The 24,447-nt window shown below is 40.5% G+C and overlaps 1 long non-coding RNA gene across 7 annotated transcripts in view; it reads left to right on the forward strand.

Annotated features, from left to right (window-relative positions):
- The window catches only part of LOC112829149 (uncharacterized), an 88,463-nt gene extending 64,982 nt beyond the window's left edge, over window positions 1-23,481 (forward strand). For 6 of the 7 annotated variants that reach the window (XR_012381834.1, XR_012381832.1, XR_012381837.1 and 3 more), the window contains one exon: window positions 23,437-23,481. This is a non-coding gene — a long non-coding RNA (uncharacterized lncRNA). Of the gene's footprint in view, window positions 1-14,957; window positions 15,067-23,436 lie in introns of those variants that run through there. The other variant, XR_012381833.1, reaches the window with a different exon arrangement.
- The last annotated feature ends 966 nt before the right edge of the window (window positions 23,482-24,447 follow it).

Genomic DNA, 24,447 nt, shown 5'->3' on the forward strand with positions numbered 1-24,447 from the left:
TGGAAAGAGCCAAGATGTCCATCGACAGATGAATGGATAAAGAAGAGATGGTATATATACACAATGGAATATTATGCAGCCATCAAAAGGAATGAGATCTTGCCATTTGCAACGACGTGGATGGAACCGGAGGGTGTTATGCTGAGTGAAATAAGTCAATCAGAGAAAGACATGTATCATATGACCTCACTGATATGAGGAATTCTTAATCTCAGGAAACAAACTGAGGGTTGCTGGAGTGGTGGGGGGTGGGAGGGATGGGGTGGCTGGGTGATAGACATTGGGGAGGGTATGTGCTATGGTGAGCACTGTGAATTGTGCAAGACTGTTGAATCACAGATCTATACTTCTGAAACAAATAATGCAACATATGTTAAGAAAAAAGAAAAAGAAGAAGATAGCAGGAGGGGAAGAATGAAGGGGGGGAATCGGAGGGGGAGACGAACCATGAGAGACAATGGACTCTGAAAAACAAACTGAGGGTTCTAGAGGGGAGGGGGATGGCGGGATGGGTTAGCCTGGTGATGGGTATTAAAGAGGGCACATTGTGCGTGGAGTACTGGGTGTTATGCACAAACAATGAATCATGGATCACTACATCAAAAACTAATGATGTAATGTATGGTGATTAACATAACAATAAAAAATTAAAAAAAAAACTATAGAGTAAGCTCATTAAGCAGCACCAGTGGTTTAAACAAAAGCCCATACTTAGCACCAATGTGAATTAGGTGGAGGCTGTTTTTATGAAATCCACATTGTTTTGAGAGCATCCCCCCAGACCCCCCCCAGCATTCAGTTCAAAACATACTTTTAAGTTTTGTTTTAAATACTCTAGGTTCAAAATGCCTCAGAGATATTGTCAAAAAGAAAAAGAGAGAAAAGTTGTCCAATTAACACCCTTTTATTTATTTACTTTTTATTAATTTTTTAAATTTAAATTCAAATTAATTAACATACACTGTATCATTAGTTTCAGAGGTAGAATTCAGGGATTCATCAGTTGCATATAACACTAGTGCTCGTTACATCACGTGCCCTCCTTAATGCCCGTCACCCAATAACCCCATCCTCCCACCCACCTCCCCTCCAGCAACCCTCAGTTTGTTTCCTATAGTTAAGAGCCTCCCTCTCTGTTTTCATCTTATTTTATTTTTCCTTTTAAATGCACTCCTCATCCTTACATATGGCAGATACCCCACAGCAATTCATGGTGATAGTCCAAGATCAGGGATAGCACTGCAATTAGTTAACATTTATTTAGTGCTGTGTCCCAGGCATTGTTCTAGACCATGTTCCTTTGTTATTGCATTTGTTGTTCACAACACATTTATGGGTTTTTGTCCTATTTTACAAATCAGGAAAATGAGACATTGAAGAGGCAAGTGACTTGTCCAAGGTCACCAGTCATGAGGGGTAGCAATGAGAAGGTCTGCAGAGCTTGCACTCTTAACCATTTGGCAATGCTACCATATACTGTAAATATACAGCATTTACTCTTCCTTTGTTGTCCAGAGCAGACACCACTGGCCTGTCACAGAGCCATCCCACCAAGCTTGGTCCCTAATCTGTTGCTCTGGAAGCTCTAATTAGCTGATGAGTGTTGACACCAGAAAGGAAAGCTCTCTGCTCTTCCAGATCTAGACCCTCCTCCCTTGGTCGTTCCTATTCTCCCTCAAACTTTGCCCTGCTCTCAAGGTCCTACTTTGACTCTGACCCTCTATACTAAGCATATGGTCTCGGTCTCTTTCAAGTTTGACTCAGGTTGAGACTTGTTCCCAGGTCCCTCTGCCTTTCTTTGGGTTCTTCCTTACCCTCACCCCATCACAAGCTATCCCAGGGACTGATTCAATAGGTGTTGATAAGGCATCTGTGGTGCAGAGGTGAAGTAGTGGCAATAGGCAGGACAGAAAGGGAAAGGGCTCAGAGCTGAATCATCCTCTGACTCCTGAGCTTCGATCACGCTATAAAAAGTTCTGTATGAACGGTAGAGATCCAGAGCTTTAGACGTGGCATCATGTTCTGAAGCTGCTACAGTTGGAAACATACCACTGGATTATCCTGGCCATATCTTCTTAAATGGCCCCAAAACACTCCCTCAGTTTTAGCCAACTGAATTGGAAACACAAGAAAATCTTTTAATTTTGGAGAAAAAACTTGGATATTTATTGGACATTGAAGGTGTTAATGGGGGGGGGGGCTGAAAAGTAGTGAGTTCTAATTAGCTGTGCAGTGTTAGAAAACTGTTGAGCCTCTCCAAGCTGTGGTTGGTCTGTAAAGCAGGACAATTAAGTGGAGAGCCTCTCGGGTCCCTTCCAGTCTCAGCATTTGGTGTCAATGCAGCCTGGGTTTCAGAGGCCCTTATGTTCTCCCCAGTTACTCCCAAGGGTCACCCAAAGATGCTCCACATATCCTGATGGGACTTCTGTCAGTTTCCGCAGGTCAGATGACATCTATGTCTCCTGCTGTGGCTCTGCCCTTTCTTTCCCCCACTGCTGTTGCCTATGGTGTTCCCTGAGTTGCTGGTTCTGTGGGGTTTAAAGTCTGTTTACCTATCACCACCATCATGGCCATGGGGTATTCATGTCCTCGTGGTGCCAAAGCTCTTTTAGGACTTGTACACTCTAGTGTTGAGACCTGAAGCAGAACTACCAAACTCTACCGCTGACATCTGAACCCTGGGCACACCTGCTAAGAGGTATTGTCAAGTTACTGTGAAAACTTTAGAGGCCCCACTCAAACTCTGGACTGCATGTCAGTCTATCCTCCATTTACACAAAGAACAACATGGGTTGGCTGAATACCCAAGACTCACAAAATACAGGATTGATCTAATCTGTCCCTGGAAACCATTGAGACAAACCCATTACCTGAGGAGCCAGGACAAATTATAATTAGAAGCCCAGTGAGTCATGGCTCATGGGAGTTAGCTCAGAGGCTCTCACTCATAAAATGACACACTAGTTTGACGTCTGTTGGGCTCATCCTGGGCATCAGAATTCAGCCTGGTACAGGGATGGAGAGAATTTCTTGGAGAAAAGTAAGATTTATGGAGCACAAGAATATTCATGCTGGGCCCAGTCTCACCAGGAAGACAGAGCATCAGACACAGGAAGTACAGACAAAGTGATAAAAAATGTTTGCTAGAAAAAAAATTCCCTTCACCGCACACAATTTCTCTTTAATTTTTCTTAAGGAAGTACAGTTGTTAATTTAAGCCCTTCACATACTTTCCCAGCAGTGAAGTGAATTTATGAGTTTATTGTACATCCTTCCAGGCCCCGTGGATGCAGAAGGAGAATGAATTTTAAAATCCCAGCTCCATTACCTACTTGCTGTCTTTGTGAGTGTGAATAAGTCTGTCAAATTTTCTAAACTTTTGTCCCCTTATTTACAAAATGGGGTTTGTATGAACATAAAAAAACAATAATGCATGCAAAGCATCTGGCTCAGGATCCCACACATGGTGTTCAGTCAGTGTGAGCTTCCTCCCTAGTGGAAATCACCAGATGATACCAGCTCCAGGTCTTCTGTCAGACACAGAACACACCCATGCAAAGTGCTAATGCTGGTTCAGCTCAGCAGACACCTTGTCTCAGGAAAGCCATTAGAAACCCCCAAAGTACTAAATTTTTCTCCTGGTAAGTAGCTCACTTCCCACAACTTCCCACCACTTTATATTAAGTGAGCACAGCAAATGAGTCATGCCACTTACAGACGCAAATTTGGGAGCCACACCCCAAACAGAAGCATCTTGGCTTTTCACAAGAAGCTGTCAATCCCACAAAAAAAGAAGGCCCAGGGGACCCACAGTTAGAAGATCTCAAACTCCCAAGCTACCTCTGAGTTCATATGCAAATCCAAAACCTTAGCTTGTTTTTCTTGCAGTGAGTTTTAATGACAGGTGAGAGTCAGTGGAACGTTCAAACTTTTGCTGAACTTGCTGTTTGAGGGTGGGTGGTGTGGGTACAGAGGGTCTAGGAAGATAGGCCATTCACTTTCCCTCTTAGGTAAATGGGCAATACCAAATTAAAAAATAACACCCTACTTGTTGGATTACTTAGAAGGTGATATTTACTTTTTGAAAACATCTACCATAGCATTTAAAAGATAGCTGATTTTCATGAAAATTTTCAAGAGTTTACCTATTGTATGAAAATACAATTATTTGTATAAAAATACAAAAACAGATCAAGGGAGGCTGCTGTGTGCCAAGGTCATAGCTGAAGAAGAGAGTTGCACTTGAGATATAAATACTCCCAGCCTATAGAAAACACAGGTGTGAAAAACTAATGATGTAATGTATGGTGACTAACATAATAAAATAAAATTTAAAAAATTTAAAAAAAAAGAGAAAACACAGGTGTGGTATTTGAATTTATACCTCTTATGTTGGATGAAAAGCCTACCCAAGGAATTAGCATAAAACTGGTACAGAACCACTGAAAGCCCTAGATGCAGAAACTAAAACAGACATGGGCCTTCTGCTGAAGATAAGCTCACAACATCAAAAGAGGAAAAATGATAAACTATGTGAGTAAGTAAATACCATTAGAGAGAGTAATCAGGTTTCATAAACAAAAGAATTAGCACCTCAGGTGTTGAACTTGGTAAAACTATCTAGAAGGGACAAAAAAAATAAATGTTTCAAATAACTAAAGAGTTTTAAGAATGGAAGAAGGAAGAAATAAGATCCATAGTGAAAGCGGAGGACAGTGCAGCAAAAGAAAAGACAGATTTGCAAAAGCACCAAAAGAAAATTCAGTCAATAAAATAAAGAATATACAGGATATTAGAGCTGCTGAGAAAATTAGTGAATTGAAAGACAGAGCTGAGGAAACTATATAGATTATATCACAGAGAGCAGATGGCAAATATAAAGGAACAGATAGGAAATATGAAAGCTAGATTGAAAAAATCAGCAGATATAAAATCAGGCTGCCATGATGCATGATTCTAAAGGTTATTCCATTCACCAGGAATCTAATATAAATGGTGTTTTTTGGATTTTTACAGTGTATCAGGCTTTGTTTAATAAGAACTCCAAAAGGTAGGGGAGAATTGAGAAGAAAGAAAATGGGGATAAAGTGATAATTTAAAAAAAGATAATAGATAGAAATTTCCAAAATTTCAGAAAGACACAAGTTTTCAGTTCTCAGAAAATGTACACAAAAGTCTTGATCAGGATAAATCAAAATAAATGCAATTTATTTACCTAAACAATTTGTGAGGAAAATGAAAAATGTCAAAGACAATGAAAAACAACCAGAAATAAAAGAGATTACTTGAAAAGTAATGAGCAATCAGGATTACTGGCTGTGTGACTGTGAACAAACTTGTCGGACTTTCTAAACCTTGGTCTCCTTATTTGTAAAATGGGGTTTGTATGATGACTGAAGAAAACAACAATGTATGCAAAGCACCTGGCTCAGGATCCCTGATAAAAAATTAAAAACAATGTATGCCAGTAAACAATGATATAGTATTTTTAAAATGCTGAAGTAGCAGTTCTGTCATTTAAAAATTCTAAATATGGGGGTGCCTGGGTGGCTCAGTTGGTTAAGCATCCAACTCTGGGTTTCAGCTCAGGTCATGATCTCAGGGTCACGGAATCGAGCCCTGCATCAGGATCCTTGATCAGCGGGGAGTCTGTTTGAGATTCTCTCTCCCCTCCTCCCTCTCCCCCCCAACAACCTGGTGCACTCTCTCTCGCTCAAATAAATAAATAAATCTTTAAAAAAATATATAAATCCAGAGACATTTCATTCAATAATAAAGTATGGTTCATTCACACAGTGGAAGCTCACAATGGAGAGAGCATCACAATACATTCTTAAGTAAAAAACAAAACAAAAAAACCCCGAACAAACAAAAACAAAAACAAAAAAAACTTTTGTGTTAGAAAAGAGGGAAAACAGGTATATCTTCAGTTTATAGTAATAGTATATAAAACACTGGAAAGCTACCCAACAAATGAATATACTTGGTTACCTGTGGAAGAAAGGAGGAGCTGAATGGATAAGAGTGAAAGCAAAATTTCTCACCAATTATACCATTGATTACCTCTTTAAAATTTGTATTTAATGGGCAAATTCCTGAAGCACAAAACCTACCAAGATCGAATGATGAAGAAATAGAAAATCTGAACAGAACCCTAACTAAAAAAGGGATTGAATTAATAACCGAAAATCTTTTAACAAAGAAAAGCTCAGGGCCAGATGGCTTTATTGGTTGATTCTACCAAACACTGAAAGAAGCATTAACAGTAATCTTCCTCAAGCTCTTCCAAAAAAAATGGAAAAAGAGGAAACTTTTCAAATTAATTCTATGAGGTCAGCATTATTCTGATAACAAGGCTAGACAAACCACAAGAAAAGAAAACCATAGACCAATATTGAATATTAATGCAAAAATTTTCAGCAGAATACTGTAAACAGAATCCAGCAGCATATTATAGGATTTTACACTATGACCAAGTAGGATTTAGTTCTGAAGTGCAAAGATGGTTCAATATATGAAAAACAATCAGCATAATCCACTACATTAACTGAAGGAAGGGGGGGAAAAACCCAAATGATCTTCACAAATAAGACAAAAAAAGCCTTTGACAAAATTCAAAACCCTTTCATGATAAAGAAAAAACTCTGGACAAAGTAGGACTAGAAGGAAATGACCTCAACATAAGGAAATTATCTCAATATAATAAGGGTCATATATGAAAATCCCACAGCTAATACCATACTCAGTGGTGAAAGACTGAAAAGTTTTCCTCTGAGGTCAGCAATAAGACAAGAATGCCCACTTTTGCCACTACTAATCAACACAATACTAGAAGTCCTGGCCAGAGCCATTAGACAAGAGAAAGAAATAAAAGGCATCTGAATTGGAAAGGAAGAAGTAAAACTATCTTTGTTTGCATATGGCATGATTATGTAGATACCCTAAATATCAGACACACAATGTTGGAACTAGTAAACAAATTCAGCCAAGTTGCAGTATACAAAATCAACACACAAAAATCAGTTGCATTTCTATATACTGACAATGAATAATTTCAAAGGAAATTAAGAAAATACTTCCACTCAGAATATCATCAAAAAGAATAAAATACTTAGTAATAAACTTAACCAACGAGGCAAAAGACTTAAATGCTGAAAAATACCAAAATATTGCTGAAAGAAATTAAAGAAGGCACTGATAAGTGGAAAGACATCCAGTGTTTATGAATTAGAAGACATAATGTTGTTAATACCATTCAAAGTGATCTACAGATTCAATGTTCCATTGAATCCCTCTCAACATCCCAACGATATATTTTCCAGAAATAGAAAAATCCATAAAATTTATATAAAATCTAAAGGAACCCCAAAGAGCCAAACAATCTTGAAAAAGAAGAACCAGGCTGGAAGTCTCACATGTCCTAATTTCAAAACTGATTACAAAGCTATAGTAAACAAAACTGTGTGAGGTGGGCATAAAGACAAATAGTCAATGGAATAAAGAGTTCAGAAACACATAGAAGATCAAATCATTTTCGGCAGCAGTTCTCAGACCATTCAATGGGGAAAGGATGTTCTTTTCAATAAATGGTACTGAGAAAACTGGATGTCCACATGCAAAAGAATGAAAGTGAACCCTTTTCTTATATCATCTATAAAAAAATAACTCAAAATGAGTCAAAGACCTAAATAGAAGAGCAAAAACTTTAAAACTCTTAGAACAAGACATAGGGGGAAAGCTTTAAGACATTGGATTTGGCAATGATTTCTTGGCTATGACACTAAAGTCACAGACAACAAAAGAAAAAAATAAATAAGTGGGACTACATCAAAGGACACAATCAACTAGAGCAATAAATCAACCCAAAGAATGGGAGAAAATATTTGCAAGTTATACATCTAATAAGGGGTTAAGATGCAGAATATACAAAGAATGCCTACAACTCAACAACAAAGAGACAAACAACCCAATTAAAAATAGGCAGAGGACTGGAAAGAAGAGATTTCTCTAAAGATACACAAATGTCCAATAAGCACATGAAAAGATGCTCAGCATCACTGATCATTAGGGAAATGCATATCAAAACCACAATGAGATAACACTTCATATCCATTAGGATGCTATTATAAAAAACAAAAAATAGAAGATGACAAGCATTGGCAAGGTTATGGAGACATTGCAACTCTGTGCACTGTTGGTGGGAATGCAAAGTGGTGCTACCACCATTGAAAACACTATAGCAGTTCCTCAAAGAATTCAAAATATATCTAACATTTTTACTTCTGGGTATACACCCCAAAGAACTGAAAGCAGAGAATCAAGGAGCTATTTGTTACCCATGTTCTTAGCAACATTATTCACGAGTCAAAAAGTGAAAGTGATGTGTCCATGGGGAAAGGAACTGATAAAAAAAATAGAGCAAATACTTATACAATGGAATATCACTCCGCCTTAAAAAAAAAAGGAAGGAAATCCTGACACATGCTCCAACATGGATGAACCTTCAGGATATATGGTAAGTGAAGTAAGCAAGTCACTAAAGGACAAATACCATAGGATTCCACACATATGAGGTACCTGGGGTAGTCAAATTCATAGAGACAGGAAGTAGGATGGTGGTTGAAAAGGGCTGGAGTGGGGAGGGAAAAATGAATAGCTATCTAATGGGCACAGAGTTTCAGTTTTGCACAATGGAAAAAGTCCTAAAGATGGATGGTGGTGATGGTGGCACATCACTGTGAGTGTGCTTAATGCTGCTGAGCTGTATTCTTAAAAATGGTGACAATGGTCAATTGTCTGTTATGTGCCTCTTACCACAATTTGAAAAATTATCCAAGTATGCTCCACAGAAAAGTAATTCAAGAGGCAGAGGCTAACCCAAAAGGTCAATATAAAGTATTTCTACCCAAGTGGGAAAATGTTTTTATTAAAAAGCAGTTAAAAAAAGAACACCTTTGAAAATTTACAATATGGCACAAGAAACAAATGTTCATTGTAGAAAATTAACAAATATAGGCCAACAAAAATAAGAAAATACACAAAAGATCTGTGGTTTGCCATCCAAAGGTAACTGTGGCTAAATTTTTGGTGTAGCTCCTTTAAATATGTTGTGTGTGTGTGTGTGTGTGTGTGTGTGTGTGTGTAAAATATACCAATGAGAATTGTTATCTGTGGGTACAGATGCAGCTGAACAGACAAGGGGGGGTCCTTTCTACCCTCTGGACCACTATACACATGAAAGCTGCTTAATCCCCCAACATTTTATTATGAACATTTTCAAACAAATAAGAAGTTGAAATAATTTCATAGTGAGCACTGTATATCCACCATCTACATTCTATCATTAACATTTTCTTATGCTTATTTTTTCATATATATATCTATTCTCTCCATCCATCAATCTACCTTATCACCTTATCTACCTACACATCACCCCAAATACTTCATCATGCATATTATGGTGTTTTCACATATAATTTATATACAATGAAATGCACAAATCTTACGTGTACGTTCACTGAGATTTGACAAATGCATACAGATGTTTAATCCAAACCTACCAAGCTATAGTTCATGACCATCACCTGAGAAATTTCCCTCCTGCCCCTTCCCAGCCACCTCTGCCCTCCCTCTCCAGAGGCAACACATGCTTGGATTTCTTTTCACTATAGGTTGGTTTTACCTGTTGCAGAATTGCATGCAAGTGGAATCAGGCTTCTACTCAATATAATTAACATGTCTTATTCAAGAGCTCAGATAGAGGGGGTGAGGGACAATTTAATTCCTTCTGGTCTCCAGTGATGGTGGGACACCCATTTGATGCTGTTCCCATCCCTGCTGGCCCCTTGATGTAGCAGTTAGCTGTGTGCGGGACTTGCCAAAGTCTACGAGATGGATGACAATGGCAGGCCACCATTCACTGAGGTCAGAGGAAAATGGAGATCATAGGTTAGGTATTTACGAATTATGTGCGGGAAATTGAGGCTGCCCAATTCTACTGAAGAATATCTATGGAGTAGTCATAATGGCCTCATGCAGTGATTTTGTCATTAATCATACAGTATAAATCTACAATCATTTATTTTATTGTTTGGCAATACTTTAATTTTGCAATAAATTCTTTTTTTATATATTTTTTTCTTTTTTTTAATTTTAAAGATTTTATTTATTTATTTATTAGAGAGGGAGAGAGAGAAACAGCACAAGAGTGGAGAGGGTCAGAGGGAGAAGCAGGCTCCCCGCCGAGCTGGGAGCCCGATGTGGGACTCGATCCCAGGACCCCGGGACCACGACCCGAGCCAAAGGCAGCCGCTCAACCAACTGAGCCACCCAGGCGCCCTGCAATAAATTCTTTTTTAAAGATTTTATTTATTTGAGAGACAGAGTGTGTGTGTGTGTGAGAGAGAGAGCATGCATGAGCATGAGCAGGGGGAGGAGCAAAGAGAGAGGGAGAAGCAGGCTCCCCACTGAGCAGGAAACCTGATGTGGGGCAGGATCCAGGACCCTGAGATCATGACCTGAGCCGAAGGCAGACGCTTAACCTACTGAGCCACCCAGGCGCCCCTGCAATAAATTCTTTTGGCAACAAAAAGTCATAAATTTTTAACTAAACTGAAAGTGTACATTTAGTGAAAAATTAAATACTAAAACTTCTGTGTCTCAAGATAATTGATGATGATAAGGTGCACAAAATACGTTTGGCATTAACTCTCCATGAAGAGTGTCATGCGAAATCACCAACCACTCAGAAACCCGAAGATACAAATCCACTGCCAAAGAAGCCTCAGCATCTATGTAATCCTAGGTGGGATTTAAAGAAGAATGTGCCCACATTAAGACATAAAAGGCTACTCCTCATATATACTGCATGTGCAACCACATTGGCTGAGATGTGCCAGGTCTTCTGAAGTGCAAAGGTAGGAATTTGAACTTCATTTATGATTTTCATGGACCGAGAGTCAAAATCAAAACACAACTTCCTGTGTCACACTGAACTTGGAAGTGTAAATAAGATATGCCCTGCGTTGAACAAAAGCTGCTAGAATCCGAAAGACTCTTCTCCTAGCCAAGGACTGCCTTTGAGTTTCACGCCAAAGACCAAGGGACCACTGGGCACAGCTGGTCTCATAATTTTGAATATGTAAAGCACTGCAATTCCAGTCCATGAGCACTAATGTAATTTGTGAAAACAGTACACCCACAATTGGCATGGAGCTCAAAACTTAACAAGATCTCTTTTCTACTAGATGTATTGTTGGCTAATTGCTCTCAGCCATTAGCTGGAAGAGATACATGGGGAGAAGGCTTTGGAGGTGCACAGAGAACCAGGTGGTTTAATTACTTCTCACATTTCTCTTTCCTTGGTAGTTAATTAGCAAACATTCCTTTCTCTACCTTGTCTCTTTGTTGGGATCGTATCAGCAAATATCTGGTCCAATTTGTGCAAAACTATCTGATTAATTCATAATGCAGAAGAGCTTATCAGCTTGCTTCCATTTCCCTTCGCCCAACAATGATTAGCAATGAAATATTTCAAACATACAGAAAAATAGGTCAATAAAATCACCTAGCTTTAACAGATGTTAACACTCCACTGTACATATTTGTTGTAATATTTTTAATAAAGCTCTTCAGTCATCACTGCCCTGTTTACAAGAATATTTGGCCTTTTGCTATAACGTGTCATATGCACACATCCTTGTATGAAAGTCTGTCCTATTTCTCTGGAGTGCTTGCCTGGCTGTCAGCCCCATGGTCTTTGCTGTTCCAATATGTCCCCCTCTGCAGGGCAGGGATGAGACCAGATGGTGTAGTGGTTGCAGCGTGGCTTTGGGGCCATGCAGATCTGATTTCCAATCCCGGCAACCAGCTCAGTGGTGGGCAGATGTCTGTACCTAGTTTTGCATTTATAAGATGGGAATAATACCACCTACCTTGTAGAGGTATTTTGAGGTGATGTTAGTAAAGCATGGGAAGGGTACCTAGCAGAGGGTAAGTGGCTGTTACCAGCTTGTATATCTGTTGTACGTGCCGAGCAACCCCATTAATCTTGGGTCCATCTCTGAGGCTGTATTTACTAGGAACCAGCCAACCACTAGCCAGACAATTAACAACTTCTTATTTGTGGACTAATGGACACCAGCTTTCCATGTGAGCCTGGATTTAGTCAGTAAAATGGTGGTCCCCCCTTTTCTTTTTTTTAGCAGCTGGAGGTGACTTTGCTCCATGTGTCTGATCTCAAAAACATAATGGAATTTTACATAGTTTTATAGCACTTACCTTTAAAGTCAAAACTAGTCCATGAAATAAAGGAGCAGTTGGTTATAATCATGAAGCAAGCCCCCTTGTGACCATGGGCATTATTTGTTATTTCTGTGAGCATCTTCTCTTGCTGTCCTTAGGTGTATCTATTATTTATCATTAAAGCAAATTGCCTTTAAAAGACCACATTGTTTAACATAGTGGTTCTCAACCATGGCTGAGCCTCAAGATCATCACTGTTTTGTTTTGTTTTGTTTTGTTTTGTTTTAAGTCTATCTATCTATCTATCTATCTATCTATCTATCTATCTATCTATCATCTATCTATCTATCTATCATCTATCTATCTATCTATCCATCCATCCCAAGGGCCCCACCTAACTAAGACATAGTGGGAGTCTCCGGGAATGAAATCTTCATCTCCTGGATGAAGTGGAAGGGATTAATGTTCCACCCAGGTGAGGCTGTTATAGACTCAGGGTTGAGAATCACACCGGAGTAACTACTTGAAATGGTATCTATCTAAAGGATAGTTGAAGATTTTGGAATAAATCAGGAAATCTTTTTTTTTTAAACAATTTTGCAAGCAAGATGCTGCTATTCCAAGTCTTCTGTTGCAAATTACGTCTTCCACAGGAACAAAGCATACACATGGTCCATCTAAGCACAATGTAAATCAAAACACATGTCCACAGCTGGAGCAAAAGTCTTAGGACCGTCTAACTGGATTCCATTGGAATGAGTCTGCATGACACCATGTCAAAGTAATTGTGCACAATTCCCCTAAAGAAAGCTACATGAAGGATAGCCAAAATACAAGAAATAATTGGATTTAACTCAATTTTCTTTAAAAAAAGTATAATGCACACCTATCTTTTACAAACAAAAGCACACCAAATGTCAGAGAGTGACATAAGACTACATCGTTTTCCAGACTTGTATTGACCAGTGTTTCCAATACTCACCTTCCCTCCCCCCTTTTCTTTATTCCAAATAGCTGTCTGCTCTCTCAGGTAATTGGACAGAGAAGTGCATCTGAAGATGGAGGCCATTAAGAAATCATGCTTCCTTTTATTTATTAGTTTCCATGGCAAGAGCAAAATAAAAGACAATTGTATTTCAAAGCAACAACAGTAAAAGAAGCAACATCTCTCTCAGGCAGATAAACCTCAGAGGGAAAGTAAAAGTTACACTGCCCTCCATGCCTTTCCCCAAACCAAGGGGCATGATTTGTAATGGCATTGGCCGCAGGTAGATGTTAAGTCCAGACACCGAGAAGCTACTCCTGGAAGCTACTAACTTCTGTATTTTCCTTGGGGATTCTGTTGCTAAGCTTCTCTTTCATTTGACTCCCAGAAATCAGACAGTGAAATCTCGGGGGCTTTCCAGGCCACCTAATTCAAAGTAATCAGGAACCTGAGTAGGGTCAGGATGCTGGCTGACTTCTTTCAACAAACAGGGATCTACAATGTGGGCTACTGAGATATTTCACCAGTTCTATCCCTCAAGACAGAGTCAGCAGGTGAAATGCCCCAAATGGTTGGGTTTTGTAGTGCTCGAGGCAGGCAACTCCAAAGCTAGATCCCTTTCCCTCTGAGCAACGAAGGCCACCACATTCATTAGTCACAGAGTGGTCTACTCCTGCACTGCAACCTCATCCTTATGGGTCCCCTCTGCCTGGCATTCAAGTGCCTGGCCCAGGTCAACTGCAGCAGTTTGCTTTCCTTTTCAAATAAAGGCTCCAGTATCAAATCATTAGTTTCCTCAACCACCCAGCACAATGACAGTATTCTCTTTGATTAGCCTCCACAGCCCTATGTTAGAAGAGTCGGAAATTAGGCACAGGTAGAATGGTGAAAGCAGTAGTTTCTAACCCCCTCCCCCCTCCTTTTTTTTTTTTAAGGGAGGAAATTCCCTCAGTGGATAATCCACTTAGAGCAAAAATGGTATCACAGTGTTGGGCTTGCCCCTACATTCATTCATGTTGGTACTTTTTATTTAAGTTTTTATAGTAGGTAGGTTCCCCTCTGCCTAAAAACCCAAGGGAAAAAACCCATTTCTTTAATTTACTCACATCCTGCTATGCTTTCTCAGGCTACTCATTTCCTTACCCAGCCTCACCTTCAACTACAAGGAAGCTGGGGTTGGAGGAAGAGGGGAGGCAGGTCAACTGGAGGTTGTTGTCCTGACCTCCGAGGGAGAGGACCCTGGTCATCAACACCAGGGCTGCCCTGGGCTATTTCAAAATGTCAGCAGGCTCAATTCTAGAAAAACAAAACAAAACAAAACAAAACACCATTTGCTTCCCAATAGGCTGGGGCTCAGTGGGGCATAAAGAATAAATTAACTAAATTAACTGACAAAATGTGGCAATTGCCGGTTCCTGAGAACTTGTGAGAAAAACAGGAGGTATCCTCAACCTTCAGGGCCATGAGGAGACTATCTTGATGCAGTCAAAATAAAGGAATGATGTGTTCTGCAGATTTGAAGGAGAACTCTCTGGTCCTGGGGGTGCCTTCGTGTCTCTAGGAGACCATCCAACCCGTAACATCGACAGCTCCTCACAAAAGCAGCATTGCCCTTGCCCCACTTACCATTCGGGCCTGTGGACTGCTTTTATTCTAGGGCTGATTTTAAATACTTTTCTTCCTGCCATGGCTGTTGTCCCCTGTGCCCCATCTCGATCTTTGTATCCAGGTTTGATTACACGGAAATGAACTCTGAGCATCGTCAAGGAGCCACAGATGCCGGAAGGAGGAAGAGGCAGTAAAGAGGGGCCAGAATGCCTACTTGGGTTGACAAGGACAGTCATGGTCTTGGGGTGGGCTGGGGGAATTTTGTGTAGACAACATGTGAAACAGGACCATAAAATAAAGGTGCCCATGTCACTGGCTGTCTGGTGAAGCCAATTTCACTACTGTGCCGCCACACTGTATATGCACATGAACCATACTGTATATGCACATGAAACACACAGGTCTTTTTTTTTTTTTAGCCTTTGCTGGCAAATCCACTTCTAGCTCCTCCTAGGCAGCCTCCCTTGGTCGCTACTTAGCCATCAGTTACCTCCAAATTTCCATGGCCCTTGAAGTATGGGAGCTCTGGCCACTTGCCATTTCTAATGTTGCCCCTGAAATCTTTATGTCTCCTTCTGAGCTCACAACGCTTGGATTTTGGCATTATATTCTTAAACTATAAAGTCCCCCACACTATGGCCATTCAGAAGGTCTAAGCAGGCAAGACTGGTTCATCTAGGAAATGGCCAATTTAGTCCATGGAAATCTGTTCCTTTCATTGCCCAGGACCTGTGGACAGCTAGTTCTCAGTCTTTCCCTAATAGCCATTTGACTTTGGGGAAAGACCTGTCTTTCCTCTGGATTTTAGTTTTCTCCTCTTAACAAATGAGAAGCTGGCTAGGTAATACCAGTCATATTTCTTTCAGCTGTATGTTCTATGTTTTGTAACTGTGCGGTTGAAGATCAGAGAATTCAAGCACTCCCAAAGGGTGTAAAAATAATAGTGCCTAACACACAATTTCCATGTATTAAGTCATTCAATTCTCTCTAGAATCCTATGAGTAAGTATTATAATCATGACTCCTATTTGTTGGGTGAGGAAAAAGGCATAAAGAGGATGAGTAGCTTAAACTGTGTCATGAAGGAGCAGTGCAACAGGGTACGAACTCAGGCAGTCTGGCTCTAAGCTATGTTCTAGAAACCATGACAGATACAGGGTAATAGGCAGATCTGAGGACTGAGCTTCCTTGATGTGTGTGTGTTTAGGTGAGAATCAGTTTATCTGCCAGTCAGTAGCAGTTCCAAGGAGCCAAGACCAGAGCTAGCCAGCACCCTCTCTACCACCTGCTGGATTCTCCTGCATTATTTAGGGCATATATTACCACAGACAAACACAAGCACTTCGTGGCAGTGGTGTAAATTAGGATGATTCTGCCAGCAAAAGCCTAGAATCATGAAGATAACATGACCAGCTTGGGATCTCTTTGCCACCTACTTACCTGTCAGTGTACTGATGCTGTCTGGGGTAGAAAATATTCAGATGATCGTGGATAAGGAGAGACCAGGCAAAGAGAGCCACTCCTGAGACTAGTTTAGGGAAATAAGCTGTGTCTCCAGGTATCTTGAAAACACAGCCACTCTGAGGTTCTGACTGCCCTATTCCAATGTCCCAGCTGTCCTCCTCAAAAGCAAGTGCCTTAGCACCTTTCACCAAGGCCAACCCTAGCCCAGGGAGATCTTTGCACAGAAAAGCCAACATGCTTATTCATTTTTAAAATAGGTCCATTAAGAATCCCAAACTCAGGGCGCCTGGGTGGCTCAGTCGTTAAGCGGCTGCCTTAGGTCATGATCCCAGGGTCCTGGGATCGAGCCCCGCATCGGGCTCCCTGCTCCACAGGAGGCCTGCTTCTCCCTCTCCCACTCCCCCTGCTTGTGTTCCCTCTCTCGCTGTGTCTCTGTCAAATAAATGAAATCTTTAAAAAAATAAAAAATCCCAAACTCAACAAGACTCTGTCTACCAGGAGAGTTCTTGCCAGTTCACTCCAGAAAGGTAGTAATGCAAATTTACAAGACTTATCTTGATTCTAAACTCATTGCCAGTAGGGCCCAAGGTCTAGAACTGGGCCTCTTTTCAGTGCTTATTTAGACATTGCTGAGCATTGAGTGTTGAATGTTGTTTAGTTCTGTGCCCTTTGGGTCTTTTCCATCTTTAATCCTCTTGGAGCAGGGTGGGGCTGAGCTGGGAACTAGTGTAAGTCAGGTTAGAATCATCCTTGTGCAATCTAGCACATCCACAGGGTAACACCACCTTTTGGTGGAAACCAACACAAGGGAGCTGTTTGATAGAGCTTCTGGCTGCTTGAGGTCACTCAGAGGTCTATGGCCAACTGGGAAAGAGTTCTATACATTGATACTTTCTTTGACCTTATCTACCAAATGGCTATGCGGCATACATGCAATCATACTGAGTGAAATACCTTTCTTTCCCTCGAGCTAAAAGCATACTATTTTAAGAAGCTATGGATTCTTTGCCACCATGTCACTGATTTACCTACTGTACTTTGTAACCCAGAACTATGAATCATCCTTCCTAACTTTCCAGCTAACAAAACATGTTCCCTTAGATACAATCTCTTCTTTATCTAGATTTATTTGTTCTGAATCCTGATGCATTCTTAGGGCATTATTTCTTACTGAAGGCAGCTCTCCCTCAGTGTTTGTTTAATGATAATTTTTATTTCAAGCTCTTCATTAGTAGGCTTGTCCTTTCTCAAGGCTTTATATTCCTAGGACTCTCTGAGTCAGTTGTCAGATTTCTGGCATTCGTCAAGTACAGGTAAGGGGGCTGTATTTCCTTGCCTCTCTTTCATGGGTCACTGAACAGTGCTTAAATTCTCAATTCCTTAGGAATAGAACTCAGAGACAATCTCTTATCTTCCCCCCCCCTTATTCATTAGTTTTAATTTCTAAGTAATGCAACAGATCATTTATTCATTCCAACACTGGTTGAAGAACCACCATGTGGCAGGCACTTTGCTGGGGATACAGAGATGGTCTGCTGTCAGGAAGCTCACAATGTGGTGAATAAGATCAGGTCATGACTGGAAAAGCAGAATGTGCTCCAAGGTCTGCAAGGCATTTATTTAGAGGTGTGCAGATCCCAGAAAATTCATCCAAAAGCCAAGAGATGCTGCTTGCCCTGAACTGTAAAGGACAAGTAGCAGTCCTTTTGGAAGAGTCCAAACAACGGGTAGGGAACAGAATTAAGGGAGTGGCTGGAGAGTCAGGGCCAGATTACAAAGGGCTTTGTCCCTTGGGCTAAGAAACTTGAACTTTATCTTAAAAAAGAGAAGGAACCACCAAAGGGGAGAGACAGCAGAACTGTGAGTACAGAATGGTGTCATGTATGAAAGAATGAGAGTTCTGCTAAGTTCACACAAGTTAGTAAGATTCTGTGTCCCCATGTGCTTGATCCGACACTGCTCTTTGGCCGCCGGGATGGCATACAGAGCATGTGGAGACTAGTCTGGGCTCAGCGCCAGCTCATGTTGCCAGTCTGCCTCTCCAGATTGACAGCCATGACCTTCTTCCCACTCCGAGCGAGCCGTGCTTGTTCTGTACTCGGCCCTGTACCAGGGTCATCCGGGAAGCCTCACCGGAACAAGGTCTCTTTGCAGAAGGGCATGAAATAAGGAATCCAGATGGTGGAGAGCAGTGTAAATGGCACTTGGGGACGGGAAGAGAATGTGTGTGCAGAGGCAGAGAGAGTCAGCAAGCCCCACGTGTGACATCTCAAATACAGGGAGGCAGGGGAAGAGGTGGGAAACGTGGGGAAGGGACCAGAAGATCCATTGGTTCTCTTCCGGAAGAGTGCTGCTGCATGGAATATGAACCCACTTCCAAGCAGGAGAAGCTAAGGTACGAAGAGAGAGAAAATTGTCTCAGCGCAAAGGTGAAGCAGGAACAAATTAATAAAACAAGTCACATGGGTTTGCTTGCTTCCTTTTCCAGTCTCTGTTCTCTAGACCCAAAGCAGTCTGCCTGTCACCTCAAGTTAAACATTCTCCCTGGGAAATCATGCAGTTGCAGAGCTTAAGGAAACTTGCAAATGGAAATGTCATTACTTAATTTAAAAAAAAAAAATTTAATTTTTAAAGGCTCAAGTTCTGTTCTAATCACCTCCTATTGTTGTTCCTCTCTGTAGCACAGCCCGTGCGCTAATGCTCTTCAGGCTCATCAGAGGCCTTGGAAACTGCTCAGGGGAACGATTTGATGCCTAATGATCCCTGAAAAATTCTTTTCATGTTTTTTCTTTGGACACTGACTTTTTACATTTTCCTTGAGAAATTGTGGGTACCGCTAATTAATATACATACCAGAAATGTGACGAGTGCGCAGAACTTAGTTTAATCTGGTTTCATGCACGCTGGCTCCCTGCTCCACCACAAACCATGATTTTATTCCTCACATAGATGTTTTATGATGGATTTCTCAGGAATTTAAAAGAAAAGTTTAAAACTTTCACTCGGGCTGAGGTTCCTCAATTTTCATTTGTAAGTTCATTGGCCAGGATGTGTTACAGGGACAAAAGTGATTTCAAAATTGCTGGCTCAGTGACTCTCAGCGTAGCAAAGAATAAAGTCTTTCGTGTTGTTACTGTCCTCACACATACCCTTTCTGCTCGGACGTCACCCCTAGTTCCTCTCATTTGGGCCACATTTCCTATTTCACAGCTATAAAAAGACAGGTTCTAGATACTGTACAGTAAAGGTAAGGTTCCTATGTGTAATGCAATAGGTGTATTTCTACAAAATATACATGAACAAGGATTTTGTGAGCACCAGTTAAAACTATGTGAAGGGTATTTTCTAGGGAACTTTCTGTGGATCTTTTCAAAAAACAAAAAGCCCTATGGAAAAATATCCATCTCTTCTTCATGTGAATTTCAGGTTTTCATGGACTAATTTCAAAAACTGATGGAGCTCACCATTCGTTTTCCTTTATTGAGCAAGCTCCACACCAACACAAGAGTCAAGCATGCTTGGCTGTTAAGCTTTACTAAACAAAGATATCTGCAGTGTGGAATACTGAAACAGAAAACTTCCCCATGAGTCAGTAGCCAACCCCAGCAAAAGACCTCATGGTTCCAAGTAACCAGCCCACAACCTTTCGTATCCAGTTCTGCTTTTTCAGTGGTCTCTACAGTCGAATTTCTAGTTAGGAACTGAAAAACTGGCTTGGTTTCGACTTCCGTAGGATAGGCAGTGGTGCTAGCCACGATACCCTGGGAGTTACAGGATCTCAAACATGTGAACGCTTCCCCACCTGAAGCCCCCACTCTAACCTCTGCCCCATGGGGCTCCAAAGGGACACCATATATGAGCAGAAAAGGCGGCCAGGTAAGAAAGACATCTCGTTCGTGGGACTCCTGCCGCAAACCCTGGGGAGCTGGCTTGGAGTATAAGCATTCTCGTCAAAGGAATAGTTCCTAATTCTCCTTAAGCATCTTAATCACCTGGGGAGGTCTGGGTTTTTGTAGTTTCAAGTCTCGCCTCAGACTGATTTCCAGGGGTAGGGCCCTGGATTCTGTATGTAAAAGGCCTATTGGTGTATGTCTGCCCTGTCCCCACCACTGCGGGCATTAAGGAAGCGCGGGTCAGAGTTGGAGGGTGGGAAGCCAGGGGTGTGCTGAAGCTGCCTTGTACCAGCTTGGGAGAACTGACTGTTAAAAGCAGCAGACTGTTTCAAGAATTTTGCAACCCCTTATTAAAAGTTAAATTATATAAGCTTACTATTAAATAATTATCAACACCAAAAATAATACCCACAGCTCATCACCTCCTACTCACTTACTATTATCTATGTTCCTGAGGTTTTCCCCATCTACTGTATCTGTACTACTGGTGGGAAATGCTACATAATGGTACTCAGCCGCGTGCCACTTCCCAACTCTGCATTCAATGACATCACATTGGTAGCTTGAGATCACAGCATTTATATAAGAGGCAAAAGCTAGAAATCAGGGCTTGATTTATTGTTGATTATCTCCAGGCTTAAGAAAGTGATGGGAAAATGTAAATAAGGCAGATTAAACTTAAAAATATGTCACATGTAGGGGGTGTCTGGGTGGCACAGTTAAGTGACTGACTCTTGGTTTTGGCTCAGGTTGTAAAATTGAGCCCCTGGCCCACTCCGTGCTCAGCGGGGCATCTGCTTCAGATTCTCTCTCCCCCTCCCTCTGTGCTTCCCACTAGTGCGTGCTCTCTTTCTCTCTCTAAAATAAATAGATCTTAAAAAACAAATATCACATCTATAGCTGGTATATTGTGAAGAGCACAAAATTTGAGGAAATGTTCTTCCAGTATCTGAAAATGGTCCGATTTCAGTAAAGAAGTGACTCTCTTCTTTGACAAACAAGTGAAATTCCAACATACGTCTTTGTTGTTCTAACCTTCATCTTCGTCTTTCATGTAAAGGAAAATATCAACCAACATTCATGCTGGGAATCATACTTATTCATCAACTGCCACCATAGTTTGGCTATAGATAAAAGAGTTCCATAAAATCAGTAAACGCATTCTGTGAGAATCAATGAGCTATATAAAAATTTACAATAAAGAGGACTGTATGTTCTATTATTATTTGTGAATTGTGTATTTTATTGCACTGTATTATTAATGTATTCATATATTATTGTATTATATATTCTATTCAATTTGTTAATTGTATATTTATTTGTATCTCAGTAAAATCTATAATAGACTTACATTTGATTATATGTAAATACACATTTTCCCCCAGAGAGCAGGTTGTTAAACATTTCCCAGCACACCACTGCCTAAGCCAAGAAAAAAAACAGGTTGAACAGCTTCCTTGGCTTCTATCCTATAGGTCCACACCTTTATCTCAGCCATTTAGTTTACCACTCTCTCTTGTCAAGAAAAACACCAAGAATTGTACAAGAACACAAATCAAAAGAGATTTTCCTGAAGACTCAAAGCAGCTAATTGAATCTGCCTAATCCAACCCTTCCTAAGACTGTCTTCCAAGGAGGGACAGCTTTGGGCTGATCTGGCCACACTTGCCATTGGAAAAAAAAAAAAAAGCAAGAACCCCAACAGATGGCAGTTTGGGCACTATAGTCTAATAAATATCCTCCCCCTAGAAGCCATGTCAGATGGTTCCTTGGGAGCAGAGGAGAGGGGACTATGAAGGCATCCAAGTACGGAACAAGAGGAATTTGAATCTTCCTGTCAACTGTGGTACATGTTTGGGGTACATAACAAAAGGATCAGTGAGGATTTACACTTTTTACCAACCTGAGTAGACGTGCACGCCATGGCTTCTTCCATATTTAAATTGTCATTGCTTGTGATTTAAAAACGTCTTTCTAAATGTGGAATAAAACCCAGTTACCAAACCAAGATATACAGAAATTTTAAAAATTCTGTTACTTGGGGGCACCTGGGTGGCTCAGTCAGTTGAGTATCCGACTCCTGATTTCAGCTCAGCTCATGATCTTAGGGTCGTGGGATTGAGTCCCATGTCTGGCTCCAAGTCAGGCTCTGTGTTAGGCATGGAGTCTGCTTGAGATTCTCTCTCCCCCTCCCCCCACTTTCATATACTGTCTCTCTCTCTCAAAAAAAAAATTCTGTTACTTGATAGTTTTGTTGTTTGGTAACTTTAGGCCAATGTCAATAGCCAACACTAACCACTAGGGAAGTTCCTTCAGTGTTAGAAAAATAGAATGCCACGAAATTTTCAAGTTTTCTTTAGAGTTTAAATAAAAACTTGAAATAAAAAAAGTTTTCTTAAAAAAAGTCCTGGGGCACCTGGGTGGCTCAGTTGGTTAAGCATCTGCCTTCGGCTCTGGTCATGACCCCAGGGTCCTGGGATCAAGTCCCACGTCAGGCTCCCTGCTCAGCCGGGAGCCTGCTTCTCCCTCTCCTCCCTACTCATGCTCTCTGTCGCTATTTCTGTCTCTCAAATAAATAAAATCTTTAAAAAAATAAATAAAAATTAAAAAACAAAAAGGAAAGGACTCATCTTAAAAAAAAAAAAGGCCTGTTCTCTCTAATCAAATCAGATTACTGACAGTCCATATTATTAATCTTGGTCTTGTCTAAGTGTTTAATTCCATTAATACTTTTCCATTTGTTAGTCTTACCCTACCTCACCTTCTCCTTAATGATCTTTCTCTTAAAAAACAAAAGAAGCAAAAGCCCATCAAATATCTGTTGTTATTATCTGAGTACCATGAGCTAGAAACCTTGGCTACAGAGCCATCCTCCATTTAAACAGTGTAATTTTTCATTTATGAAAAAAACCCCACAATTGATACAGATAAGGAGTCTTCAGGTAAGTTGTTTTAAAAAAATATTTAAATTCAATTAGCCAACATATAGTACATCTTTAGTCTCAGATGCAGTGTTTCACAATTTATCAATTACTTCTGAATGTCTTAAATATATGGTATTGCAGATGTAAATACACAAAGAGACCTCTCTGACCTTCAAATAGGAGAGGACTCTGCTACTGAATGTTCACCTATCTATCCACCAGAAAGGGAGACTGGTCTCAGAAGTCCTCTAGAGAGCATAATGTTATGGGTGAGACAAATGTTAACATTTTTACTTCATCAGTATGTTCTTGAAACCTAGGCACAGAACTGCTCCAACAAGATTCCCCAGGCCATTAATGAAAGGAATGTTTGGTGAAGGTCAGACCACACATTCGGGGATTGGGAGGAGGTAAGGTATGAGAAATCCAATCAGTCAGGAATCCTGCAAGATGTGAGCCTTGTGTTATGTATTTTGAACTAACAGCCTTGAAGGTGATAATATGGATGAGGGGCGCTGTGATAATCAAACAAAAACGTATCCAAGACACTTGCAAAACAATCCGGGGAAAAATCAAGATGTTTCTACTTACCCGGTATCTGGTATCTTACCTGGTATCTGCATAGAAAGAAGACATACTTTCAAGTACAAAGACATTTATTATGTTTTTTAAAAAAAGGATTAGATATTTTTTTTCCTTAACTTGTTATCTCAGAGAAAAATTAAAGAACTCTGGTCATCACTCAAAAACTTGCCCTGTAAATAAGAACGTGGAGGTGTCTTCCCGTTTGACTAATTACTAATCCGTAACAGCCAACACCCCTTCATGAATCAGAAGATTAAAGGAACATGTCACTCATTAATATAAAAATCTAGAGGACCGTCAACATCAGATTACTGTGGCTTTAGCCAGACTCATTTGTATGATATTCCTGTAAGAGATGCTACTGAGAATAAGCTGTTTTCACTGTATCAACACAGAGGCATTTCCCCAACTCGTGTCCTTGTCATGTGCTAAGCTCCAGAATTTCCTAATAGATCAACGTTTTTAAAAAGAGGACTCTTTTGCAAGGTTCTGGGGCCATATTGCCCACCTTGACTCCTGTCATCACTTCCTGCTGTCTGATCTCGACATGTTACCTAATGTGTCTTCTGTGAAGTACGGATAGGACTGATTCCTATCTCAGGCAGTTGTGAGGATTTAATGAATTAATAATACTTTACAAAGCATTCGGAAGAATGTGTGGAACATATTAAGTTAGCTATTCGAATCATTATATTTTCATCGTCAGCATATGTGTAGCTGGAAGAAGAGAAAAAAGGTCTGCATCT

The sequence above is a fragment of the Callorhinus ursinus genome, unplaced genomic scaffold, assembly GCF_003265705.2.
Source record: "Callorhinus ursinus isolate GAN/ISIS: 27379988/994484 unplaced genomic scaffold, GSC_fseal_2.0 scaffold21, whole genome shotgun sequence".
Classification (NCBI taxonomy): Eukaryota; Metazoa; Chordata; class Mammalia; order Carnivora; family Otariidae; genus Callorhinus; species Callorhinus ursinus.